Genomic DNA, 22,735 nt, shown 5'->3' on the forward strand with positions numbered 1-22,735 from the left:
CTGCCTTTAGTAAATGCCTGTAGTAATTTATTGGGAACTTTTCATTCCAACTTTGCTCTTCTTCTGGTAGGATTTTCAGCTGAACTAGAAAGAAAGAGACACTTGGGGAGCAAAATAATTAGGAGATATTTCAAGCCACACTTTTTGCTACAAAGGGTCAAAATGCCTGTACAGCATATTTAAAACACAGCTATGCCTTCTCTTTATTAAACTCAGTTGGAGGGACTATGGAACAGGAATACTCTCTACACAGGTATCTGCCTGGAAGACAATACAAATTTCTTCCTCACAAGCAAGACTAACTGTATATTTAACTGCAGAAAACACGGAGCTGAACTAAGCATGTAATAGGGAGACTTCTGAACAGCAAGCGTAGCTTCTATCGCCCTGCCATCTCCCACTCCTTCTCCACAATCTTTCATTTCATACCTTTACTTATCCTCTCCCTCTCCCCTTATTTCCCATTCTCTTTCATTCCTCTTTCTCTTCCTTTCTCTATTAAGAGATGAAAGGTACTTGTTGCCTAAATGAAAGCTTATAATCGCCATCTACTGGATACAGGATTTAAGTACAGGTTGCAGCAGGGTATTTATGAGTATTTGCATGCTTGAATATTGTCTATCTCTATGAAGTAATTATTTATCTCTTTGACTGCATAGTTCAAATTGCTTCCTGAAAAAATGCAATCTTGTGCTGTTTATCAAGGCTTCTTTTTCACAGAATGAGCTTCAGAGGAGTTTTAAAGTTACAATTCTAAATTATAATCTACTAAGCCCCTCCAGGAGAGGGATACTGCTCAACTCAGCCAGTGCTTGGCACAGAGTAAGAATTAGTAAATGCATTTGAAGAAATATTTGAAGCAATCCCTTGGCACAGAAACAAAGGCTCTCTTTCTCTGTACATCAGTGTCAACTGATCACAGCAATAACCACCTAACTAGATTCCCTGCTGACTTTCCTTTTTCTTTTTTTTTTTTTTTTTTTTTTTTGGGGAGATAGAGTCTTACTCTGTCACCCAGGCTGAAGTGCAGTGGCACCATCTCGGCTCACTGCAACCTCCGTCTCCCAGGTTCAAGCAATTTTCCTGCCTCTGCCTCCCAAGTAGCTGGGATTACAGGCACCCGCCACCATGCCCAGCTAATTTTTGTATTTTTAGTAGAGATGGGGTGTCACCATGTTGGCCAGGCTGGTCTCGAATTCCTGACCTAGTGATCTGCTCATCTTGGCCTCCCAAAGTGCTGGGATTACAGGTGTGAGCCATCATGCCCAACCGATTCCCTACCTTTACTACCTTCTCCTCTAATCGAATCCATTCCACATTTGTTGCATTAATTTTACTGAAGTTGAACTCTTTCTTGACAAGAGCATTTTAAAAAGTATCCAATAACTCCCTGTTTTTCACATAATGAGATTCAGAGTCATTAGCCTTACTTTCAAATCTCCTACCCTTCAAACCTCATCCTAATTTGCTGACTTTATCTCCTATGGCCTCCTTCACAAATGAAATGATTTATTTGTTCCCAAAACATTCTGTTCATTTCACTGACTCGGTGTCTTCTATTCAGAATTCAACTCCCCTTCCTGTTCTGCATCTTGCAAACCTTATCTTATCTTCAAGTTCTTTCTTGTAAACTGCATTCCCTTTTAAACCTTCTTTAGTTGTCTGCAGCATGTAAGTTCTCACCTTTAAAGTGACTCTCTTGCTTCTGAACTCCAATATCACTTTCTCTTAATGCTTCTTATCACTTTGCACTTTCTAGTTTGTATTCTAATTAATACATGTTTTATTTATCCTACTAGATTGTGACCTTTATAATCATGATACCAAATATTAATATCTATTGAATTTTTATAGGTCAGGGTTACTGAGAGGTACTATAGGACCTAGTACATATGAAAGGCTTTATAAATGTTAGCTATGTTAATGTTGCTGTTGTTCATTTTTTAAAAAAGATAATCCTGAACTTACCCATTGTGCTTTCAAAAATCTTCAGCTTCAGAAGTAACACAGAATCCAACTGTACTTTCATCACTCAAAATTTTCACTTCCTTTCTTTTATGGATTTGTTTTCTGAAAATTTGTAGAGGAAGGCAACAATCAGAGAGCCAAGCTACTTATTTGAAACCACAGCTGTGTGACCTCAGGCACGTCAATTCCTGTGTGCTTCAGTTTCCTCATCTATAATGTGGGAATAATAATAGTATCTACTTCACAGGGTCATTGTGATTATGTAAGTTAATGGGAATTAAGTGCTTATAACAATGTTTGATACATAGTAAATACTGCAAAATTATTAGATATTATTGTTATTGTTATTAAAGGAACAACAGCATGAAACAGGCACTCTGACATACAGTGTGTCATCTAATCCTCAAAACAACTCCTTAAGGTAATAATTACTTTTTGTTTTGCAAACAGGCCAAAGCTCAGGAGAGTTTAACACTCCTCTGAGGGTACACAGTTAGTACAGTCAGAGCATAATTCTAATCCAGATGAATATGTTGTACCCTAGAAAACTAAGAAAATACTAACGTTAATGTTCTGAAGAGCTAAGAACATGCATAAATGTAGACATAGGAGGCAACTGTCTATAAAGCGTGATTTGAAAAAGGCCCTGCCACAAAATCCTTCCAGTTCCTTCAGTTTCCTTCTCTTCCTTCTCTTTCCAAGGTCTTTAGTACTACTGCTATTACTTCATTCTACAGGTTAAGCATTACTCTCTTTAGACTCTTGGAAGGAATAGCATCTCAGCATGAATGAGTTTATCACATTAATACTAACAGGCATTATTTGAAGAAAGGAATCCCCAAATGTGAACCACTTTCCTTAGGGCAGCTCTGATATAGTGCACTCCATTCAGGAAACCTGATCTAACCTGGGTTCTCCATCTCAATTTGGAAGCAGCAAGTTTAGGGTAACTGACATAGGCCTAGATTCACATCACAGCATTGCCACTTCCTAGCCACATGACTTTGGGCAAATCACTGATTCTGTTTCCCTATCTATAAAATGGGGCTAACAATATTTCTAGTTTAGAGAACTGTAATGATTAAATGATTTGATGCACACAAAGGGTTTACTGCAGTTCTTGACACCTGACAAGTATTTAAGCAACACTAGCTGTTTTATTCCAGCTTCTGTTGGCTCCAGTGCAGGATAAGACCTAGCTTCTCACTCGCTCAATGGGAGCTTTATCAGTGTGGTAAAAAATAATCATAATCATAAACATACCATTAACATTTATACGGCTTTAACTTTTTAGTAAGAACTTCATAAATATTTTTGGTACTCCATAATTGAGGTAAACAAATAGCTTATATTCTCTACTTCATGTATGATGAAACTGAGGCCCTTTGTCAAAGGTTTAATGACTTATCCAAGATCACATCTTCAGTGAGCAAAAGCACAGACTAGGTCTAGATATTCTGGCTCATGATTTTTCCATTCAATGAAATTAACTCTAAGGGACCTAGATCTGAACTTTCATAATTGTCTAGTTCTTTTGCTTGCAGACTTTACCTCTTACGTACTTTTTCATCCTCTGCTAATGGCCTTCCTTTTTCTTTCCTCAATACAATCACCTTGTCTTTTCTATTTTAAGAAAAAAACGTAAGTGACTTAGACTTGCCAGTAACTTTTTTATGTTCAGCATAATGTGCAACCACAAATATGATTTAATTCATTGTTATCCATTTCTTGATCAATTTCAAGTACTTGATACATAGCATGCACACTATGCATACAAAAGTGTCTTTCACCAATGTGGAAATAGAAAGCCTGTCCAGGAAGGAAATGGCCCATAATTTTCTATTGATAAAACTGAGTAGCAGAAAATGACTAAAAAGTAAAGGTTTTCCATTGTCTGCTTTTTTTTTCCTATTTTTTAATTCTCTTTCACCTTTTTTAAATTTTCTTTCATTTGTTCTTTTTACTCTCAAAACACCAGATTAGGAAAGAAAGTCAGGGCAAGCCTTGGGTTTCAATTGTCCTGTTAATAGCATCTGGGCCTTGTTACATGGTTTTCCTTTATGGCACATAGAATCATATTGCAATGTAATAGGGGTCACAGTACTATTTTTTCCTTAATTTTTTATTTTCTTGAAGGTGAGGTCAAGGAGTGGTGGTAAGTAATTCACATAGGAAAGAGCCAAAGACAGAAAAGTTTCAGATCATCAGTTATCAAGAAGGAGGGAAATAGAATGATCTTTTTCTTTCTCCCACTTTCCCCCACATCAGTGGAATTACAGCAGGCAGATGTTGTCCTTCACTGGTCTCTGCTAGACAGATTTCATGACTGTACTACTTTGCTATGTCTCACTTTTAATCAATCAACCAACATTAATCAAACTTTTGGAAGCATCCTTATTAGTGCTGCATAATCCAGCTCTGTGATTTACTGATTCTTTCAGCTCCTGTTTGCCTCTTGTTTGGCTTTCATGTAGGGGAGCAGAGATCAGTCACTCTAGGAGATACGAGTTGTCCCTCCAGCTCCCATGTATTGCTGTCACTCTACCCTGCTGCCTGTCCCCACATACCTGCAAGATGTGTTTCTATTAACCAACACTGAGACGTAATTGATTTGCAGGAACCCATTCTTCAGTTCCATTTAGGTCACCTAATCTGTTTGCTGTTCACTGTAATTAATTTAACATACACAAGTGTGACAAACTCCCCAACATTCAATATAGTTACCAGCTGTCTTGAAGTTTCTGGGGCACTCAGTCATTGGCTACCCAAGGAGACCCAAGAACAATGAGAGAACTCTTCCAAGTTGTTTTTTTCTCCTTCCCCCTCTCTCATATTTTTAAAATAACCTGATGGGAAAGTATTTAATTTGTGTGTTTGAGAACTATGCATTATTATGATCAAAGGGAGATAATGTAGAGTTCCGATTTAAATCAAAAGCAAACCCTTAATGAATGCCACATTATTATGGAATTATGAACTACACAGTGTGTGTCTTAACAGTGGCTGGCATATTTCATGCTTTGTTTTTGCTGCAAAAAACATTTTGTAAATTTGTAGCTTTTTCTGATTCCCAAGGTTCTCTACAAAGAATCACAGTGATATACATTTGTAATGTGTCCAATTAGGTTTTCAAATAATATTTTATTTGGAAGATATTCCCAAATTAAATATATACTCTGTCTATGTATGCCTGAGATTCTCAATGCTCCCTTACTGGATGTTGTTCAAACAACAATCTGTGTATTTTATATGAGGATGAATGCAATAATGTTTCTTAAGAGAAAAAAATAAAGACGAAACATGTAAATTGTGATTCACTCAGCTCCCTAAAGCAGACACACCATGTTTTGACAGTCCCTATCTGGCAACATCTGGCATCTCATGTATAGTAAAGAGTAGCAAGACGCACTGTGAATTAGCTTAAAGAGGAAATTATATTTGTTTCATTTGCTTGAGGCATTTAGCAAAGTCTTCATCTGCATTATTTTGTCAACAAAATTTGAGTTTAAAGAGAAATATACCAACAATATTTTCACCCCAATTTTAGGATTCATTTTCTATAGGTCATAAACGAAAATAAATTTCTTAAACTTAATGTCATCACACCCACTTTTAAACAATAGAATAAGAGGCAAGAACCATAGGTTTCTGTTCCAGCTCTGTCAGTTTCCAGCTGTAAGGCCTGGGGCAAGAAAATGTGGCTTTTTTTGCTACAGCCAGTGGCTTCAGTCAAATACAGAAAACTGATGCCTTTTTACTTTCAAATTTTACAAAATCTGTCACTTAAAAAATAATTATTGCTCTTTTGTTTTTCCTACCAAATCATTTAAGAGTAAATTGCAAAAATTATGACTCTTCACTTCTAAATATTTCAGTGTGTATTTCCAAACAACAAGCACATATTTCTTCATGATAATGGTACAATAATCAAATTCAGGACATTTAACATTGTCCCTTTGTTCTTCCCCTTCTTGCTACCTGGAATATCCTTCCTTTCCTCCAACACTCATCTTCCAAGGTCCATTTTCTTCACAAAGCCCTCTCAGATTCCTCAATGCCACACCAAAGAATAATGAAGTTTTAAAACACTGAAGCAAGAAAGAGAGTTTACTCCTTTGCTTTTGCCATTTTCTAGCTGCATGATTTTAGGAAAATTATCTAATCTCTCCAAAGCTATGTTTCTTTATCAATTAAATAAAAATAAATATTTACTGACTTAGGCTTACCTGGGGATTAAATGAGATCATGTATATACAATATTTAGCATAGGTACACAAGAAATCGTACTTCTATATTTTTATTACAATTTCTCTTTTCCCTGAAATCATGTAGGAGTGAATACTTTCTACTTTGTATTTCAAGCATTGGTGAAATTATTTATCTCCTTACTCATCTCTCTTATCTCTGACAATAATCACTTATGTGTGAGTCAGAATTTTCCATGTGCAATTGGTAGAAACCCAACTCATACTGGCTTTAGAAACAAAGGGAATTCATTCATAATTGAAAACTCTAGGAAAATCCAGGGTCTCAAAAATGTCAAAAGGAGTTGGTCTCTATTTTTCTCTCTGTGTATGTATGACTGAGCATGCGGGTTGCCTTCAGTAGCTCTATTCCTATATCTGACTAACTACAAATCCAGTGGAATGAAATGGATTCTTTCCGATAGATCTAGCAAAAATTATGGAGTTAATTCCTAGACCAATTTGCCCATCCCTAAACTAAATATCTATGATTTAGGTGGCAGAGATCCTGGTTGGTCAGATCTGGGTCACGTGACAACTCTGCTTGTTTCAGAGTGATGTCATCCCTGCCAGACCCACACAGACGCAGAGTGAAAAGGGGATCTTTACCAGAAAAAAATCAGTATGTGGTTACTATAAAAAGAAGGAATAGATGTTGGTTAAAAAAAATATATATATATATATATATATATATATATTATGGCATTTTGTAAGCCATACTCTACCTTATAAATATAGAAGGTATCATAGCCAATAACCATGGAGGGAAATACTACAAAGCAGCTATCTTGAATATCAGATCATATTCAGTTTCCTCATCTTCCATATCTGGTCAAAATGGAGTAAGGGAGACTGGATTCACTCTCCTGCCTGAAACAACCAAGAAAGTCAAATAAAATATATGAAGTGCAAATTTTTAAGACACTGGATTTCAGGCAAAAAATGACAGTGATCCCTGAAAGATGGCAAAGAAATGAGATGAGCCCTATGATTGTCCAGGTTACTGTCATGAGACAGTTTCCAGGTCACAAAATAGGGAAATGAAACTCTGGTAGAACATAATCCCTGTGTTGAGGAAAGAAAGCTGAGCGTCCAAGGAGAACAAATTGGTAGAGTCTGCAAAACAAAATACCAGAGAGGAGAGAGCTGCAGAGAAAGAACTTTGGGGAACTGCAGAAGATACCCTCTGAATATTCAGTAGAGTACTCATCAGTGTATGCATAAAAGGAAATTACTAGAGAAAAAAAGATTTAAAAAAAACAGTGTTCATAGATGGCTAGAATTAGTTCCTGTTACCACCTTATTGGAAAACTTAACAATTCACAGTCAATAAGGCACTTACTGATGACTGAGCTTGATTTATTGACTTATTGAGCTTGCCTCAGTTGTAGGGAACAATGAGACTTGAATCTAGACTACAGACTAAATGTTGCTCTGGTTCCCTAACAAATCTTACAACAAATACCTAGAATAATAAAAATCATTCCAAGTAATTTAATTATGGCCCAGAATAAAACTTAAGAATATCTATAGAAATTCAAAAATACACAGCATCCAAAAAGGTAAAATTCACATTTGACATCTAACCAAAAATTAGCCATCATGAAAATAAGAAAATGCATGCCCTAAGAAGAAATCAACCAATCAAAAGTAATACAGAATTGAAACAAGTGTTAAAATTAGCATACAGGGATGTTAAAACAGTTGCTATAACTGTATTACATATATTAAGTAAGCTAAGTAGAGACATGAAAGATATAAAAAGGCCCAGGTCAAACTTCTGAAGATGAAATCTACAATGCTTCAGATTTAAAATTCACTGGCTGGGATTAGCAGCAAATTACAAAATTACAAATCTCATAACAAAAATTTAGTGAACTTGAAGACAGAGTAATACGAAAAATTCAAAATGAAACTCATACAGTAATAAATAATTTGAAGGAGTGAAAAGAAACATCAGCTACCTCTGGGACAACTTCAAAGGACCTAATATATGTGTAGTTACAGTATTCAAGAGAGGAGAGGCAGAACAATATTTGAAGACACAATGGCTAAAAATTTTCTATAGCTGATGAAAATTGTAAATTCACAGATCCATGCAAGAAGTTCAATGACACCCAAATATAAGAAACATGAAGAAAACTAACTACATTGAAATATACCCTAATCTAATTGCTTAAAAAAAAAAAAGGTGATACAGAGAAAATCTCAAACTCGCCAAGAGAAAAAAACACACAATACATACAGAGGAATAAAGATGACAATGATAGCATTTTTCTTCTCAGGAATGATGAAAGCAGAAGACATTGGAGTAACATCTTTAAAGCACAGAAAACAAACAAACAAACAAACAAAAAAAAAAAACAGCAATCAAGCTTGTTTGGATGTGTATCCCCACCCAAGTCTCATGTTGAATTGTAATCCCCAATTTTTGTACAAGGGCCTGGTGGGAGGTGACTGAATCATTGGGGAAGACTTCCTCCTTGCTGTTCTTGTGAGTTCTCATGAGATCTGGTTGTTTAAAAGTGTACAGCACCTGTCCCTTCTCTCTCTTCCTCCTGCTCCAGCCATGTAAGATGTGCTGCTTCCCCTTCACTTTTCGCCATGATTACAAGCTTCTTCAAGCCTCCCCAGAATCAGAAGGCTGTACAGCCGGCAGAACCATATACAGAAAATTGGTCCCTAGGAGTGGGACACTGCTATAAAGATACCTGAAAATGTGGAACTAAATTTGGAACTGGGTCATGGGAAGAGGTTGGAACAGTTTGGAGGACTCAGAAAGACAGAAAGATGAGGCAACATTTTGAAATTCCTAGAGACTTATTTAATGGTTTTAACCAAAATGCTGATAGTGATATGAACAGAGATGGGCAGGCTGATGAGGTCTCAGATGAAGATGAGGCATTTATTGGGAACTGAAGTAAAGGTCACTCTTGCTATGCTTTAGCAAATGGACTGCTATCTTTGTGCCCCTGCTCTAGGGATCTGTGGAACTTTAAACTTGAGAATGATGACTTAGGTTATCTGGCGGAAGACATTTCTAAACAGTGAAACATTCAAGATTTAACCTGGCTGCTTCTAACAGTGTACGCACATATGCATGAGCGAAAAGATGATCTGAAACTGGAACTTATATTTAAAAGGAAAGCAGAGCATACAGTTTTGGAATATGTGCTGCCTGACCATATGACAGAAAAGTAAAATCCATTTTCTTGGGAGGAATTCAAGAAAACTACAGAAATTTTCATAAGAGGAGTCAAATGTTAATAGCCAAGACAATGGGGGAAATGCCTCCAAGCCATTTCAGAGATCTTCATGGTAGCCCCTCCCATCACATTCCCAGAGGCACAGGAGGGAAGAATGGTTTTATTGGCCGTGCCCAGGGTGCTGCTGCCCTGTGCAACTTTGGGACATTGCTCCCTGTGTCCCAGACACTCCAGCTCTAGCCATGGCTAAAAGGGCCCCAGATATGTCTCAGGCTGCTGCTCCAGAGGGTACAAGCCATAAGCCTTGGCAGCTTCTATGTGGTGCTAAGCCTGCGGGTGTGCAGACAGCAAGAGTTGAGTCTTGGAAGCCTCCAGCCAGATTTCAGAAGATGTATGGAAACATCCGGATGCCTGGGCAGAAGTCTGCTGTAGGGGCAGAGTCCTCAGGGATAACCTCTACTAGAGCAGGAAGGAGGGAAAACGTGGGGTTGGAGCCTCCACACAGAGTCCCCACTGGGACACTTCCTAGTGGAGCTGTGAATAGTAGATCCTTGAATAGTAGATCCACCGATGGCTTGCACTGTGTACGTGGAAAAGCCACAGGCATTCAACACCAGCTGTTGAGTGCAGCCATAGGAGAAAAGCCCTGCAGAGACATAGTTGCAGAGCTGCCCAAGGCCTTGGGAGTCCACCTCTTGTATCAGTGTGGCCTGGATATAAGACATGAAGTCAAAGATTATTTTGGAGCTTTAAGATTTAATGACCGTCCCAATGGGTTATGGACTTGCATGGAGCCTGTAGCCCCTTTGTTTTGGCTGATTTCTCCCTTTTAGATTAGGAGTATTTAGCCAATGCCTGTACCCCCATTGTATTTTGGAAGTTACTAACTTGTTTTTTATTTTACAGGCTCATAGGTGGAAGGGACTTGCCTTGTCTCAGATGAGACTTTGGAGTGTGGCCTGTTGAGTTAATGTTGAAATAGATTAAGACTTTGGGGACTGTTGAGAAGTGATTATTATGTTTTACAGTGTGAGAAGGACATGAGATTTGGGAGAGGCAAAAGGTAGAACGATATGGTTTGGATTTGTGCCTCGCCACCCAAATCTCATGTTGAATTGTAATCCCCAGTGTTGGATGAGGGACCTGGTGGCAGGTGACTGGATCATGGGGGAGGACTTCCATGGTTTGGACTTGTATCCTCACCCCAATCTCATGTTGAATTGTAATTCCCAATGTTGGATGAGGGGCCTGGTGGGAGGTGTGACTGGATCATGGGAGAGGACTTCCCCCTTACTGTTCTTGTGAGAGTGAGTTATCATGAGAGCTGGTTGTTTATACGTGTATGACACCTCCCCGCTTCTCTCTGTTCCTCCTACTCCAGCCACATAAGACCGGTGCCTGCTCCCCCTTTGCCTTCCACCATGATTGTAAGTTTCGGGAGGTATCCCCAGAAACAGAAGCCTGTACAGCCTGCAGAACCATGAGCCAATTAAAACTATTTTCTTTATAAATTACCCAATTTCAAGTATGTATTTGTAGTACGCGAGAATGCACAAATACAAAGCCATAATACTATACTAAATAAAATGTTTTTCAAAAATGAAATAAAGACTTCTTAACATATATAAAAGTTGAAAAAATTCATCAACATCAGACTTGAGCTACCAGAAACATCAAAGGAAATGATTTGGGCAGAAGGAAAACAATACCAGATGGAAATATGTACCTATATAATGGAATAAAGAGCAGTGATAATGGTAACAACATGAAAATATCTATCTCTCTATATGCATATATATACACATATACATACACATATATACATATATACGTATACATACACACATATATCTTATTTAAATGTCTCAATTAAAAGATAACTGTCTTTAGACAAAATAATTAAAATGTAATGTGTTATCGAAAACATATGTAGAAGTAAAATATATGACAATAGCAATAAGGCTGGGAGAGGGAAAAATAAAAGTAAACAAAGGCAAAGTTTCTATACTGTACATGAACTAATATATATTTTAAGGTAGAATGTGATAAATTATAGCTAATAAGGCAACAAAAGAGTAAAAATGCCATCACAAAAATGCTCAATCCAAATGAAGGCAGAAAAAAGTGAAAAGGTACAATTAAGAGATGGGACAAATGAAATACAAACTAGCAGGTAGATTTAAGCCTAACTGTATCATTAGAAACACTAAATGAGAATAGTCTAGTCTCTTAATGCCCCAATTAGACATAGTCTTTTTTTTTTTTTTTTTTTTTTTATACTTTAAGTTCTAGGGTACATGTGCATAACGTGCAGGTTTGTTACATATGTATACTTATGCCATGTTGGTGTGCTGCACACATCAACTCGTCAGCACCCATCAATTCATCATTTATATCAGGTATAATTCCCAATGCAATCCCTCCCTCCTCCCCCCTCCCCCCTCCCCATGATAGGCCCCAGTGCGTGATGTTCCCCTTCCCGAGTCCAAGTGATCTCATTGTTCAGTTCCCACCTATGAGTGAGAACATGTGGTGTTTGGTTTTCTGTTCTTGTGATAGTTTGCTGAGAATGATGGTTTCCAGCTGCATCCATGTCCCTACAAAGGACGCAAACTCATCCTTTTTTATGGCTGCATAGTATTCCATGGTGTATATGTGCCACATTTTCTTAATCCAGTCTGTCACAGATGGACATTTGGGTTGATTCCAAGTCTTTGCTATTGTGAATAGTGCCGCAATAAACATACGTGTACATGTGTCTTTGTAGTAGAATAATTTATAATCCTTTGGGTATATACCCAGTAGTGGGATGACTGGGTCATATGGTACATCTAGTTCTAGATCCTTGAGGAATTGCCATACTGTTTTCCATAATTGTTGAACTAGTTTACAATCCCACCAACAGTGTAAAAGTGTTCCTATTTCTCCACATCCTCTCCAACACCTGTTGTTTCCTGACTTCTGAATGACTGCCATTCTAACTGGTGTGAGATGGTATCTCATTGTGGTTTTGATTTGCATTTCTCTGATGGCGAGTGATGATGAGCATTTTTTCATGTGTCTGTTGGCTGTATGAATATCTTCTTTTGAGAAATGTCTGTTCATATCTTTTGCCCACATTTTGATGGGGTTGTTTGCTTTTTTCTCGTATATTTGTTTCAGTTCTTTGTAGATTCTGGATATTAGCCCTTTGTCAGATGAGTAGGTTGCAAAAATTTTCTCCCATTCTGTAGGTTGCCTGTTCACTCTGATGGTAGTTTCTTTTGCTGTGCAAAAGCTCTTTAGTTTAATTAGATCCCATTTGTCAATTTTTGCTTTTGCTGCCGTTGCTTTTGGTGTTTTAGACATGAAGTCCTTGCCCATGCCTATGTCCTGAATGGTACTACCTAGATTTTCTTCTAGGATTTTTATGGTATTAGGTCTAACATTTAAGTCTCTAATCCATCTTGAATTAATCTTCGTATAAGGGGTAAGGAAAGGATCCAGTTTCAGCTTTCTACTTATGGCTAGCCAATTTTCCCAGCACCATTTATTAAATAGGGAATTCTTTCCCCATTTCTTGTTTCTCTCAGGTTTGTCAAAGATCAGATGGCTGTAGATGTGCGGTATTATTTCTGAGGACTCTGTTCTGTTCCATTGGTCTATAGCTCTGTTTTGGTACCAGTACCATGCTGTTTTGGTTACTGTAGCCTTGTAGTATAGTTTGAAGTCAGGTAGCGTGACGCCTCCAGCTTTGTCCTTTTGACTTAGGATTGTCTTGGCAATGCGGGCTCTTTTTTGGTTCCATATGAACTTTAAAGCAGTTTTTTCCAATTCTGTGAAAAAACTCATTGGTAGCTTGATGGGGATGGCATTGAATCTATAAATAACCGTGGGGAGTATGGCCATTTTCACGATATTGATTCTTCCTATCCATGAGCATGGTATGTTCTTCCATTTGTTTGTGTCCTCTTTGATTTCACTGAGCAGTGGTTTGTAGTTCTCCTTGAAGAGGTCCTTGACATCCCTTGTAAGCTGGATTTCTAGGTATTTTATTCTCTTTGAAGCAATTGTGAATGGAAGTTCATTCCTGATTTGGCTCTCTGCTTGTCTGTTACTGGTGTATAAGAATGCTTGTGATTTTTGCACATTAATTTTGTATCCTGAGAATTTGCTGAAGTTGCTTATCAGCTTAAGGAGATTTTGGGCTGAGACAATGGGGTTTTCTAAATATACAATCATGTCATCTGCAAACAGGGACAATTTGACTTCTTCTTTTCCTAACTGGATACCCTTGATTTCTTTCTCTTGCCTGATTGCCCTAGCCAGAACTTCCAACAATATGTTGAAAAGGAGTGGTGACAGAGGGCATCCCTGTCTTGTGCCAGTTTTCAAAGGGAATTTTTCCAGTTTTTGCCCATTCAGTATGATATTAGCTGTGGGTTTGTCATAAATAGCTCTTATGATTTTGAGGTACGTTCCATCAATACCGAATTTATTGAGCGTTTTTAGCATGAAGGGCTGTTGAATTTTGTCAAAAGCCTTTTCTGCATCTATTGAGACAATCATGTGGTTCTTGTCTTTGGTTCTGTTTATATGCTGGAGTACGTTTATTGATTTGCGAATGTTGAACCAGCCTTGCATCCCAGGGATGAAGCCCACTTGATCATGGTGGATAAGCTTTCTGATGTGCTGCTGAATCCGGTTTGCCAGTATTTTATTGAGAATTTTTGCATCAATGTTCATCAGGGATATTGGTCTAAAATTCTCTTTTTTTGATGTGTCTCTGCCAGGCTTTGGTATCAGGATGATGTTGGCCTCATAAAATGAGTTAGGGAGGATTCCCTCTTTTTCTATTGATTGGAATAGTTTCAGAAGGAATGGTACCAGCTCCTCCTTGTACCTCTGGTAGAATTCAGCTGTGAATCCATCTGGTCCTGGACTTTTTTTGGTGGGTAGGCTATTAATTGTTGCCTCAATTTCAGAGCCTGCTATTGGTCTATTCAGGGATTCAACTTCTTCCTGGTTTAGCCTTGGGAGAGTGTAAGTGTCCAGGAAATTATCCATTTCTTCTAGATTTTCTAGTTGATTTGCGTAGAGGCGTTTATAGTATTCTCTGATGGTAGTTTGTATTTCTGTGGGGTCAGTGGTGATATCCCCTTTATCATTTTTTATGGCATCTATTTGATTCCTCTCTCTTTTCTTCTTTATTAGCCTTGCTAGCGGTCTGTCAATTTTGTTGATCTTTTCAAAAAACCAACTCCTGGATTCATTGATTTTTTGGAGGGTTTTTTGTGTCTCTATCTCCTTCAGTTCGGCTCTAATCTTAGTTATTTCTTGCCTTCTGCTAGCTTTTGAATGTGTTTGCTCTTGCCTCTCTAGTTCTTTTAATTGTGATGTTAGAGTGTCAATTTTAGATCTTTCCTGCTTTCTCTTGTGGGCATTTAGTGCTATAAATTTCCCTCTACACACTGCTTTAAATGTGTCCCAGAGATTCTGGTATGTTGTATCTTTGTTCTCATTGGTTTCAAAGAACATCTTTATTTCCGCTTTCATTTCGTTATGTACCCAGTAGTCATTCAGGAGCAGGTTGTTCAGTTTCCATGTAGTTGAGTGGTTTTCATTGAGTTTCTTAGTCCTGAGTTCTAGTTTGATTGCACTGTGGTCTGAGAGACAGTTTCTTATAATTTCTGTTCTTGTACATTTGCTGAGGAGTGCTTTACTTCCAATTATGTGGTCAATTGTGGAATAAGTGTGATGTGGTGCTGAGAAGAATGTATATTCTGTTGATTTGGGGTGGAGAGTTCTATAGATGTCTATTAGGTCCGCTTGGTGCAGAGATGAGTTCAATTCCTGGATATCCTTGTTAACTTTCTATCTCGTTGATCTGTCTAATGTTGACAGTGGAGTGCTGAAGTCTCCCATTATTATTGTATGGGAGTCTAAGTCTCTTTGTAAGTCTCTAAGGACTTGCTTTATGAATCTGGGTGCTCCTGTATTGGGTGCATATATATTTAGGAGAGTTAGCTCTTCCTGTTGAATTGATCCCTTTACCATTATGTAATGGCCTTGTCTCTTTTGATCTTTGATGGTTTAAAATCTGTTTTATCAGAGACAAGGATTGCAACCCCTGCTTTTTTTTGTTCTCCATTTGCTTGATACATCTTCCTCCATCCCTTTATTTTGAGCCTATATATGTCTATGCATGTGAGATGGGTCTCCTGAATACAGCAGACTGATGGGTCTTGACTCTTTATCCAGTTTGCCAGTCTGTGTCTTTTAATTGGAGCATTTAGTCCATTAACATTTAAGGTTAATATTGTTATGTGTGAACTTGATCCTGCCATTGTGATATTAACTGGTTATTTTGCTCATTAGTTGATGCAGTTTCTTCCTAGCCTCGATGGTCTTTACATTTTGGCATGTTTTTGCGATGGCTGGTACCGGTTGTCCCTTTCCATGTTTAGGGCTTCCTTCAGGGTCTCTTGTAAGGCAGGCCTGGTGGTGACAAAATCTCTAAGCATTTGCTTATCTGTAAAGGATTTTATTTCTCCTTCACTTATGAAACTTAATTTGGCTGGATATGAAATTCTGGGTTTAAAATTCTTTTCTTTAAGAACGTTGAATATTGGCCCCCACTCTCTTCTGGCTTGTAGAGTTTCTGCCGAGAGATCTGCTGTTAGTCTGATGGGCTTCCCTTTGTGGGTAACCCGACCTTTCTCTCTGGCTGCCCTTAAGATTTTTTCCTTCATTTCAACTTTGGTGAATCTGGCAATTATGTGTCTTGGAGTTGCTCTTCTGGAGGAGTATCTTTGTGGCGTTCTCTGTATTTCCTGAATTTGAATGTTGGCCTGCCCTACTAGGTTGGGGAAGTTCTCCTGGATGATATCCTGAAGAGTGTTTTCCAACTTGGTTCCATTTTCCCCCTCACTTTCAGGCACCCCAATCAGACGTAGATTTGGTCTTTTTACGTAATCCCATACTTCTTGCAGGCTTTGCTCATTTCTTTTTCTTCTTTTTTCTTTTGGTTTCTCTTCTCGCTTCATTTCATTCATTTGATCCTCAATCACTGATACTCTTTCTTCCAGTTGATCGAGTCGGTTACTGAAGCTTGTGCATTTGTCACGTATTTCTCGTGTCATGGTTTTCATCTCTGTCATTTCGTTTATGATCTTCTCTGCATTAATTAGTCTAGCTGTCAATTCTTCCACTCTTTTTTCAAGATTTTTAGTTTCTTTGCGCTGGGTACGTAATTCCTCCTTTAGCTCTGATAAGTTTGATGGACTGAAGCCTTCTTCTCTCCTCTCGTCCAAGTCATTCTCTGACCAGCTTTGATCCGTTGCTGGCGATGGGCTGCGCTCCTTTGCAGGGGGAGATGCGCTCTTATTTTTTGAACTTCCAGCTTTTCTGCCCTGCTTCTTCCCCATCTTTGTGGTTTTATCTGTCTCTGGTCTTTGTTGGTGGTGACGTACTGATGGGGTTTTGGTATAGGTGTCCTTCCTGTTTGATAGTTTTCCTTCTGACAGTCAGAAGGACTGTCTGTTGGTCTGTTGGAGATTGCTTGAGGTCCACTCCAGACCCTGTTTGCCTGGGTATCAGCAGCAGAGGTTGCCGAAGATAGAATATTGCTGAACAGCGAGTGTACCTGTCTGATTCTTCCTTTGGAAGTTTCCTCTCAGGGGTGTACTCCACCCTGTGAGGTGTGGGGTGTCAGACTGCCCCTAGTGGGGGATTTCTCCCAGCTAGGCTACTCAGGGGTCAGGGACACACCTGAGCAGGCAGTCTGTCCGTTCTCAGATCTCAACCTCCGCGTTGGGAGATCCACGGCTCTCCCCAAAGCTGTCAGACAGAGTCGTTCGCGTCTGCACCGGCTCCCGCTACTTCCCCTGTTGGTCTTCAGCTGTGCGCTGTCCCCAGAGGTGGAGTCTACAGAGACAGGCAGGCTTCCTTGAGCTGCTGTGAGCTCCACCCAGTTCGAGCTTCCCAGCAGCTTTGTTTACCTACTTCAGCCTCAGCAATGGCGGGCGCCCCTCCCCCAGCCTCGCTGCTGCCTTGTGGATAGATCGCCGCAGACTGCTGTGTTAGCAGTGAGGGAGGCTCCGTGGGCATGGGACCCTCCCGGCCAGGCGTGGGATATATTCTCCTGGTGTGCCTGTATGCTTACAGCGCAGTATTGGGGTGGGAGTTACCCGATTTTCCAGGTGTTGTGTGTCTCAGTTCCCCTGGCTAGGAAAACGGATCCCCTTCCCCATTGCGCTTCCAGGTGAGGCGATGCCTCGCCCTGCTTCAGCTCTCGCTGGTCAGGCTGCAGCAGCTGACCAGCACCGATTGTCTGGCACTCCCTAGTGAGATGACCCCAGTACCTCAGTTGAAAATGCAGAAATCACCGGTCTTCTGTGTCGCTCGCGCTGGGAGTTGGAGACTGGAGCTCTTCCTATTCGGCCATCTTGCTCCGCCCCCTAGTCATAGTCTTTTAATACCCCAATTAAAAGGCAGAGGTTGTCATGCTGGATAAAGAAAAACAATACTCGAGGATATACTTACAAGAAGTTCACTGCAAATATAAAGTCATACATAACTTAAAATGTAAAAGGATGGAAATCGGTATACAACGATAATTAATCAAGTGAAAACTGGAGTGATTAATATCACACAATCGATGCTGGGAAAGGAAGTAAAAATGCTATTTTCACAATGTTTGCTTGTATATATCAGTAAACAAATGAACATTTTGAATCCATGCAGAAGCTAATAAAATTTTAAAACTGAGTCTCTGAAAACAAATAAAATGAAAAAGCTGATGTGCTGTTTTGTGTGTGCTCCCACCATAGCCATTTTCAAGCTGCTTGATGTCAATCAGCTCACATTTTTTGAAAATTTAAACATAGACCATCATGAGCCAGTCTTATTTACCACTGATTCCAGGCTATCAAAATGTGAGACTATAGTCATCATATCCTGCCAACTGGCTCTCCTTTGAAGCAACTATATTTAGAACTTAGAATACAGTTGCTTCAAAAATGAGTTGTTTAGAATTTAAACGCTGAGTAGATTGCAAAAATTTTGTCCCATTCTGTAGGTTGCCTGCTCACTCTGATAGTAGTTTCTTTTGCTGTGCAGAAGCTCTTTAATTAGATCCCATTTGTCAATTTTGGCTTTTGCTGCCATTGCTTTTGGTGTTTTAGACATGAAGTCCTTGCCCATGCCTATGTCCTGAATGGTACTACCTAGGTTTTCTTCTAGGGATTTTATGGTATTAGGTCTAACATTTAAGTCTCTAATCCATCTTGAATTAATCTTTGTATAAGGAGTAAGGAAAGGATCCAGTTTCAGCTTTCTACTTATGGCTAGCCAGTTTTCCGAGCAACATAAAGGGCTAATATCCAGAATCTACAAAGAACTCAAACAAATATACAAGAAAAAAACAAACAACCCCATCAAAAAGTGGGCAAAGGATATGAACAGACATTTCTCAAAAGAAGACATTCATACAGCCAACAGACACATGAAAAAATGCTCATCATCACTGGCCATCAGAGAAATGCAAATCAAAACCACAATGAGATACCATCTCACACCAGTTAGAATGGCAATCATTCAGAAGTCAGGAAACAACAGGTGCTGGAGAGGATGTGGAGAAATAGGAACACTTTTACACTGTTGGTGGGATTGTAAACTAGTTCAACCATTATGGAAAACAATATGGCAATTCCTCAAGGATCTAGAACTACATGTACCATATGACCCAGCCATCCAACTACTGGGTATATACCCAAAGGATTATAAATCATGCTGCTATAAAGACACATGCACACGTATGTTTATTGCGGCACTATTCACAATAGCAAAGACTTGGAATCAACCCAAATGTCCATCAGTGACAGACTGGATTAAGAAAATGTGGCACATATACACCATGGAATACTATGCAGCCATAAAAAAGGATGAGTTTGCATCCTTTGTAGGGACATGGATGCAGCTGGAAACCATCATTCTTAGCAAACTGTCACAAGAACAGAAAACCAAACACCGCATGTTCTCACTCATAGGTGGGAACTGAACAATGAGATCACTTGGACTCGGGAAGGGGAACATCACACACTGGGGCCTATCATGGGGAGGGGGTAGGGGGGAGGGATTGCATTGGGAGTTATACATGATATAAATGATGAATTGATGGGTGCTGACGAGTTGATGGGTGCAGCACACCAACATGGCACAAGTATACATATGTAACAAACCTGCACGTTATGCACATGTACCCTAGAACTTAAAGTATAATAAAAAATGAAAAATAAATTTAAAAAAAAGTTAAAAAAGTAAAAAAAAAAAAAAGAATTTAAACGCTGAAACATTAAAAAATACACAAATGATCCATGGGCTATGAATGTATATGGCCTAAATAAAATAGGATTTCTAACAGCATTCTCCACCCTTCCTCCTTATTAAATAATTCAGCCATTCTTTGGCCTCAATAAATCTAGATACCTGCTGCACAAATCAATAGACATCAGGACATTAACATTTCATCATGGAAACTATGTAGGCCTGCAGAAGATGAGAGAACAGGCCTTTGGGGATGTTCAAAGTGATTCTATTTGTTAACTTCTTAAGAAGAAGTTAGTGCGAATGTCATAAATTTTATTAATTTGCAGGTCATATCAATTCATTTTGTTTTTTTTTTTTAATTTTTTATTATACTTTAAGTTCTAGGGTACATGTGCATAACGTGCAGGTTTGTTACATATGTATACTTATGCCATGTTGGTGTGCTGCACCCATCAACTTGTCAGCACCCATCAATTCATCATTTATATCAGGTATAACTCCCCACTGCAATCCCTCCCTCCTCCCCCCTCCCCATGATAGGCCCCAGTGTGTGATGTTCCCCTTCCCGAGTCCAAGTGATCTCATTGTTCAGTTTCCACCTATGAGTGAGAACATGCGGTGTTTGGTTTTCTCTTCTTGTGATAGTTTGCTAAGAATGATGGTTTCCAGCTGCATCCATGTCCCTACAAAGGACGCAAACTCATCCTTTTTTATGGCTGCATAGTATTCCATGGTGTATATGTGCCACATTTTCTTAATCCAGTCTGTCACAGATGGACATTTGGGTTGATTCCAAGTCTTTGCTATTGTGAATAGTGCCGCAATAAACATACGTGTGCATGTGTCTTTGTAGTAGAATAATTTATTCGAAACCAATGAGAACAAAGATACAACATACCAGAATCTCTGGGACACATTTAAAGCAGTGTGTAGAGGGAAATTTATAGCACTAAATGCCCACAAGAGAAAGCAGGAAAGAACTAAATTTGACACTCTAACATCACAATTAAAAGAACTAGAAAGGCAAGAGCAAACACATTCAAAAGCTAGCAGAAGGCAAGAAATAACTAAGATCAGAGCCGAACTGAAGGAGATAGAGACACAAAAAACCCTCCAAAAACTCAATGAATCCAGGAGTTGGTTTTTTGAAAAGATCAACAAAACTGACAGACCGCTAGCAAGACTAATAAAGAAGAAAAGAGAGAGGAATCAAATAGACACAATAAAAAATGATAAAGGGGATATCACCACCGACCCCACAGAAATACAAACAACCATCAGAGAATACTGTAAACACCTCTACGCAAATCAACTAGAAAATCTAGAAGAAATGGATAATTTCCTGGACACTTACACTCTCCCAAGACTAAACAAGGAAGAAGTTGAATCCCTGAATAGACCAATAGCAGGCTCTGAAATTGAGGCAACAATTAAGAGCCTACCCACCAAAAAAAGTCCAGGACCAGATGGATTCACAGCTGAATGCTCTTTAAAAATTATTGGAAGATAGATGCAGAGCACTTCCACACATGGAATCTCATGTACAAAATGGGGTAGTGACAATAAACAAATAGTTGTGGGATTTCAGGCACCATACCTTAAATATCAACGAGATAGTTTCTCATAAGTGAGACTTTTAAGCTACCACACATAACATGGCATGGGAAGTCAATTCCTCTGCCCTATATGGCATAATTCTGGCCTTAACTTTAAGACTAAACACACCATCCTCCCCTCAGCCCACCTCTAACCATCAAATAACAATTTTTTAGACTATCATCAAATCTGACCAGAAATAAAAACTATCATGTCTTATCTGGAAACTAGATAAGGAAGGGGAGCTATATCCTGTTCAATATATGCAAGTTTCCTGTTTATTGTGTTAGGGAGGCCAGAGCAGTGTGTACTAGTTGAGTGAGGTCCAAAAGTACAGACCGTTAGAAATATGCCACCTTCCCTTCTCAGTTCAGAAGGATCCCTAAGTTCCTGACTCATACAGTCTTTGCTTTACACAGCCTGTGAGGGGGAATCTTAATCACATTAATTCCATGGACTCTAAAAAAAAGCAGTCCTGGTGTTTAATGGTGCACGGCAGGTCAGCCTGTGTTTATAGTTCAGGATATGAAGAGTAGGGCTTGGGAGCTGGGGTGGTGTGGGAGGAAGGCAGACAGGGACAAAATGAAGTAGAGAATGTGAAATGGTTGCAAAAGCTTAGTACCTAGCATCAGCAATACTGGAATCTCCCCTGAGCTGTGCCACTAATTTCTGGTGACCTGGACAAGTCCCTCTTCCTCCCTGAATTCCATTTGTATCATCTGAGCAGTGAAGGTGTAGAACTAGTGATTTCTAAAGGGTTTTTTTTTTTTTTTTTTTTTTTTTTTTTCTGCCCCAAGGGTCAGTGACTTTAGGGACTCCTTTAACCTGTCTGGCAATGACTCTTTTTGTCTGCCTTAAGGGAAATGGTAAGAATTCATAACGTCTAATAGGTATAAGGCCTAGTTCAGTTTACAAAGTTCCCTTCACATACATACGTTCTTTGATCCATCCAAGCAATAGCCTTCTGAGATAGGCAGAGTGGGTATGTTCATCCCCAGTTGACAGATAAAGAAAGTGAGGCTCAGAGGCTAACATTTAGTGAACACTTACACTTTTATGTGCTAAGCATGTTACATGAATCATCTCCCTTAGTCCATACAATGACCCTCTGAAGTGTTTTATGGTAGCTAATATATTATTTACATTTTACAGATGAAGACACTGAGGGACAAAGAAGATCTCTGATTTGCCCATGGTCACTCAGGTGGCAAATGCTTATGATTCAGAGCCTTGCACTTAACATTTATACTATATACTGCTTATTTTGTAAGGACCAAATGGAGTCTTGCATTTGGGAATAGGGGTTAAGGATAGAAGAAACACCCATAATTACAGAAAGCATAAACTTGCTTTGGGCAGGCATGCCCTTGGCAACACTGTGAATACAGTTTGCCTTTGCTGCCTTCTGACATC

At 39.0% G+C, this 22,735-nt stretch overlaps 1 long non-coding RNA gene across 1 annotated transcript in view; it reads right to left on the reverse strand.

Moving 5' to 3' along the window:
• Positions 1-1,951: 1,951 nt before the first annotated feature.
• The window catches only part of LOC115898777, a 62,790-nt gene continuing 42,006 nt past the window's right edge, over positions 1,952-22,735 (reverse strand). The window contains exon 4 of the long non-coding RNA XR_004058445.1: positions 1,952-2,070. This is a non-coding gene — a long non-coding RNA (uncharacterized LOC115898777). The remainder of the gene's footprint in view (positions 2,071-22,735) is intronic.

This window comes from Rhinopithecus roxellana, chromosome 7, assembly GCF_007565055.1.
Source record: "Rhinopithecus roxellana isolate Shanxi Qingling chromosome 7, ASM756505v1, whole genome shotgun sequence".
Lineage (NCBI taxonomy): Eukaryota > Metazoa > Chordata > Mammalia > Primates > Cercopithecidae > Rhinopithecus > Rhinopithecus roxellana.